The sequence below is a fragment of the Eurosta solidaginis genome, chromosome X, assembly GCF_040869045.1.
Source record: "Eurosta solidaginis isolate ZX-2024a chromosome X, ASM4086904v1, whole genome shotgun sequence".
Classification (NCBI taxonomy): Eukaryota; Metazoa; Arthropoda; class Insecta; order Diptera; family Tephritidae; genus Eurosta; species Eurosta solidaginis.
This window is the reverse complement of record NC_090324.1, coordinates 48,583,726-48,589,927: the sequence shown is the minus strand read 5'-3', so window position 1 is coordinate 48,589,927 and position 6,202 is coordinate 48,583,726. Positions and strand designations below refer to the sequence as shown.

General features: G+C 35.5%; 1 protein-coding gene and 1 pseudogene across 1 annotated transcript in view; both read right to left on the bottom strand.

Annotated features, from left to right (window-relative positions):
* LOC137234912 (paired box protein Pax-5-like) overlaps positions 1 to 6,202 on the bottom strand; it is a 2,462,599-nt gene that overhangs the window by 1,525,079 nt on the left and 931,318 nt on the right. The gene's annotated exons all lie outside the window — the stretch shown is intronic.
* Positions 702 to 1,933, bottom strand: LOC137234195 (uncharacterized; annotated as a pseudogene).

Genomic DNA, 6,202 nt, shown 5'->3' with positions numbered 1-6,202 from the left:
AAGTCTACTTAGATGCAACTAAATTTCTTTTTTCAAAATTTGCATAACAATTTTCAGAATTTTTTCGAATATGAAGTTTTGTAGCCCATTCAATTCTTGTATAATAATGTGTAACTTACAAGCAAAGACGTCAGAAAAAAAAATTGCCAAAAAGCAAGGAAATATTCAATCTCTTTGGAAGTTACACATTATTGTATTAGAATTGAATGGGTTGCGAAACTGCATACTCGAAAAAATTCTGAAAATTGTTATGCAAATTTTGAAAAAAGAAATTTAGGTGCATCTAAGTAGACTTTTGTGGAACACTGTATACAGTGAACTGAAGTAAACTGGGACAAAACTTAAAATGGTTTCATTCGTAACATATGTACCTACATTTTTGTATATTTTCATTTAAAATATAGTGAAATTTTTTTTCGTCGAGGGTGTTAAGCAATTTCTTTCATACAACACAAAAAAAAAATAAAGTTTTTACGAAAATTATTAAATACACATAAATTACTATGTTAACATTTTCCATTTTGTCTCAGTCTATCTTTAGTTCACTGTAATATAGGACGCATAGTTATTCTGGCTAGTGAATGTATACATATGTAAATCTGAAAATACATAAATAATTGTAAAAATTACGACGGCATTATTCTTTGCTAAAAAAAAGAAAAAGAGAAATTAACATTTTATCAATATTATTGCTTTTGCTCTTACCGTGCAAATTTGTTCTGGTATTTTAATACCAGCTCATACAACTCAGCCTTGAATTCCTTTCCCAGTTGAGGGAGTTCAGTTGACCATTCACGGCCATTTGATGCCACAAAATTGCCCAGGTCATCCTAAGCATCAGCTTTTGCGGCCGTTGACATTGTCTCTAATGCTCGTTCCATCACCTCGGAGAAACCGTCGTCATCTTTTTTAGCGCGACGTCGTGACACTGATCCTCGGGATGTTGACGGTGTTGACATCGAGTCATCGCAGTCCTCAGAACCGTCTGTGTCACCCTGGGAAGCAGGTGAACTCTGCTGCGATGGACATTTCTATAAATCAATAGGTACATGTTAAATAACCGCTAATTATTAAAAAAAATGCGCCTGAGTGGAAGATTACCCTATTTCAAAAAAAAATTCAAAATCACCCTATCTCATAATTTGTTTGAACAACGGTTAAAAATAGCTTTTTCGCAGATTATATTCAGGGTATTCGTTTCATTTCTTACATATATATGCCTCGAAAAGCTTGTATAATGTAATGTAAACTTGTATGAAAAATTAGATATACATATACGAGTTTTACAACACACAACAACAAGCACTGGCAACATAAGTTAGTTCTGCTATTTATGGCGTGACTATGGGAGCTAGGAGGTACCCCGTTAATGCGAAAGTAAAAGTGAGCATATTTTTCCATACGCAGTACCATGCCTTTCTAAAACAACGAAAATTCGAGTTAGACCACTTGTGCTTTACGACGAATATAAGCGTATAAACGAATCCCCTGATTATTTTATTTCTTTTTTTAAAGAGCTAAATGTTATTCGCAAGAAAACGATCAAGAAATTCTTGAGCGTTTTTTGGCAAACAGCACTGACCCCTTAAATCATGTCGATCGTTATGAAAAAGATATGTGTATACATTTACATACATATATAAGTATCTGTATTTTTATAAATACATATATACTTACACTTGGAAGATTGGACGTTGTGTTGGCCTCAATTTGCAGCGACGGCTCCAGGAACTTGAGGGAGTTGTATAGCGGATTTACTGCATATGCTCGTACCGCACCTTGTCCACTTTTGCTCTTATGTTTTCTGTTAAAGGCCGCCTATTATAAATGTTAGATTTAGCAATTACATATATATTTATAAAGAAAAAAAATAACTCACGCGGAAAGAGCAGCGCAGACTGTTCCATTTGGCAGATACCTCAGATCGCGCCATCTGTAAGATATCTGCCACTTCTTGCCATTGAGCCTCCCTCAAATTCCTGTCCCTGTATTGAGGCGACAGAAAATTCCAGGTACCGTCCCTTACCTCTACTTCTTGGACCAGCCTCTCAGTTTGCTCCGCTGTCCATTTCTCTGTTAGTTTGCGCACACGCTTCTTTTTTTCCGTGGTTCCGACTGGGTGAAGGAAAGTTGTACAACTGAAAGTTAACCCGTCCATATCGCTGGGTGGGTGAAGGAAAGTTGTACAATTTGAAGTTAACCCGCCCATATCGCTCTCCATTTTAACTATAAACTCCAAACTAAAAGTCAACAAATTAATATAAGTATAAACATTTTCTACAAATTTTATAAAATTTATCTTTCTTGTGAAATCATCTGTGCACTAATGACAGATTTGCCAGCATGTTGGAAAATCTGTTTTGTGTGTCAAACGTTGCCAACTGCGCTGGCAAACTGAAACTTGGTCGTTTTCACTTGGATGCAATTTTGTTTGACAGTGAGCTGTCAAACCTGACTGCAAACGCAACTGACACTATTTGGCAACCCGTTTTCATTATTTTGGCAACATTTGACAACATATATGCCGTAATGAAAACGAGAATTTAGACTCTCACATAAATATGTACATACAATCCATTTGCAGTGTTTACTTTGTTAATATGAATTAATCAAATATGCATATACAAACATTTTACATAATGCATACAAGTATAAATGTGCTAGCGTTGCAATACAAATCTACACATGTGACTATCAACAATACAAACCTACAAATAAGAATATCAATAGTACAAACTTACGTAAGTAAATATCAATAATACAAATCTACATGAACACTTACACTACATACCTAAATACACAAATACTGACAATACAAATTTACACATTTTTAATTCATAAGTATTAGGTTAATTGCAAATGTATAGGTTAAGATATTTTGTAAAAAAAAGGGAAGAATTTTTGTTAATAAACAATTAATATTCTGACGCCCAAAGCGTAAATATCTCTTCATTCAAATAAGAATATTTCACTATGCATTTGCTACGTCATGGCAAATACGCAACCTCAAAAACTGTAGTTTATTTTTTCAATTTTGAATAGCAAATGACCAACTGTCAAAATAAAACAAAATATGCAAAGAAAAAATTTAAAAAGAAAAAAAGTTGTTCACGATCGATAGTTTTCATTTGCTACAGCAACGTTTCCAACACCAAATACATAAACTTCTAAACTCCCTTATTAAAAGAATTCTGAACTCCCTTATCTTCTAATTTTTCAGACAATAATATCTGGAATATACGAAAGCATATGGTGTAATTTGAAGGTTCTAGATGTTAAAATGGGGCAAAAATTACGAAAGTTTCTTATCTGAACAATGGTTGTATGATATATATATTATATATACCACCGATCTATACAACTTTTTCAGACAACAATGAACGCTCTATACGTAAGCATTCAGTGAAATTTGAAGGTTTTAGCTGTTAAAATGGAGTAGAAATTACGAAAAGTTTCTTATCTGAACAATCGGTTGTTTGAGATATCCATAAACTATATATATCACTGATCTATAACATTTTTTCAAACAACAATGAATGCTCTATACTTAAGCATTCGGGGGATTTGAAGCTTCTAGCTGTTAAAATCAAGCAGAAATTACGAAAAGTTTCTTATCTGAACAATTGGTTGTATGAGATATATGCTATATATGCCACCGATCTATAAAATTTTTTCAGACAACAATGAATGCTCCATACGTAAGAATTTGGTGAAATTTGAAGCTTCTTGTGGAAATTTGCAATTTTGCTTGCTTTTATTTAGGAATAAATAAAAGACTACGAATTAGTTTTTCGTGTACATTTATTGATGAGTATAGTTGATGGTTAAAACTGAAGTGAATTCAAGTGAAAAAAGGAAAACACATCTGTACAAGCAATATTCAAATCCATAGTTGCATCTGTGCATGATTGTGTGAAAAATAATTGCTTGAATATGTGAATGTAACTCAAGGTTGCTCATCTGTATTGACACTCTTTCGGCTAAGTTTTCTTTATGTAATATCTAAATTCAGCGAATTTATTTTGTTAATAACTCTTACGGGTTCTTTGTATTTCTTTACTTACATAATTTCAGAATTTTTTGTATTCTGACTCTACTATTTTGTCCCCTGGCTTTCCTTTCCACTTTCTATATAGAATATCCCTACTTTTACATAAAACTTTTCGGGCATTTGTCATCCATACATTCGTAGCGGGCAGTAGCGTGATAATGACAGTAATGATGTCAACGATGATGACAGCAATAGTAGCACCAGTGGCGATGATTACATAAGCGCCGATGCGAGCGAAGAGAAGCGCGGAGCAGGAAGGCCTACCAAAATTCTTACAGGCAAGCCAGGGCGTCCGAGGAAGGTGTATAATATTTTGAATGCTATGCAGGCAACCGACGTGGTGATGCCAGCAACTTATGAAGAAGCAATGGCTAGTGAGCAAGCAGCTTCATGGAGATAGGCAATGGAGAATGAACATAAGGTTCTAACAGGAAATAAGACGTGGTCGCTTGTTGATATGCCAGCGGGGTAATCGGTTATCGGCTGCAAGTGGGTACATAGCTTAAAACGAGATATGCACGGCAACATCGAACGTTATAAAGCTCGTTTGGTTGCGAAGGGATGTTTGCAGCGGTTTGGCGTAAATTATATTGACACATATTCGCCGGTATGTCGTTTTGAAACATTAGGCTGGTGCTGGCATTGGCGGTGGAGCTGAAAATGCATTTACATCAAATGGATGTATGCGCCGTGTTACGTGGCTGACTGTTTGGGTGGTGAGGAGCGGCGGAAAGCAGGTATGCTTGTGGGGCCCGGGCTAGCTCGTCGTCTTGGGCGGGGTATTGCACCACCGACCTCACCCGCAGCCACATGAACAAAAAGGGTTCATACCTGCATATGTATAGTAAAGGAAGGAGAAAAAGCTTAAAAAGATAGAAATAAAAGTGAGGGGGAAAGTAAAAAGGGAGGAAGCGTGAGGGGAAGAAAAAGATGGAGGCCCGTCCTCTCAGGTGGAGTCTACCCTCCCTCTGCAGTGCAACTTACACCAAACCGTGGGCACTGTGCTGACTCCTGTTTACCTTACATTGCCCCAAGCCTGACCTTGGTCTGCCCGTCCGTCAATAAGTCATTTCCCTATCACTCACCTTCACCTTACCTTGCCATACACAAGCGCAGCACCAACACCAAAGATTTGAACTTAGCCCTGCATTATAGAAATTCTGAAATTTTCATCCATACATTACTCATTTATTATAATAAAACTCAAAAAAATGAGGTGAACTATAAATTACGATTTCAAGAAATTCCTAAATTTTAAATTAACCTGAATTATTATACGCCCTAATACTAATTACACGTCTTCAATTCAAACGAAATTATTATCCGCAAAAAAACATAACACAAGTAAAACTAAATGTTACCCTAACAATATAACGAAATAATCAATTCACAACAATTTTTTTTCTTCAGTTTACGGCCTACCCTAATGTCTTACTAGCTAATCGGCAACTTATAGATACAATTCAAACGTAATACAAGAGATTCCTTGCGCTGCTAAGAAAAACCAATAAAGTTAAAGCCCTAATCCCTGACCTAACTCAATAGCTGAGAATGCAATTAAGAACGATGAAAAGAAAAAAAAAAACAGTTTGGCTTAAGGCAAAAAAAAAATACCTGTATCTAAATACATATGCGCATAAAATTATGTATCCAAATATATTATTGCTCTTTGTCAATTCCTATTTTTTTTACAAATTTTGAGCATCAATTTAGGAATTGCATGTCAATATATGTGCATACTAGCATATATACTCAAATAACATAGTATAACTTTTACTCACTCACCATGTCACTCAATGTGTTGCAGGCGCCTTCAAGCTGAAGAGTAGCTATGCTGAAAAGAGGAAAAGCTCAAAGCATACATGCTAGTTACATATGATCTCACTCAATTGCTGTTCCAGATCGATCGCTCACGATATTGGATAATGAGTGCACAAATAGTGATACATTTATAGCCGTGATGACTATATGACAAAAAAAAAAAACGTGTGCGATAAAGGAATCGAGAAAAAAAAGGTTTAATTTGGGTGCTTAAAAGCAAGCCCTCTGCCGGAAGGATCAGGGTCAGTTTGCCGGAGCGTTGAGGCAAATCTTTGTAAGTGTAATCTATGCAAAAAACAAAAATTCTTTAATTTTCAAGGTTTCATAATT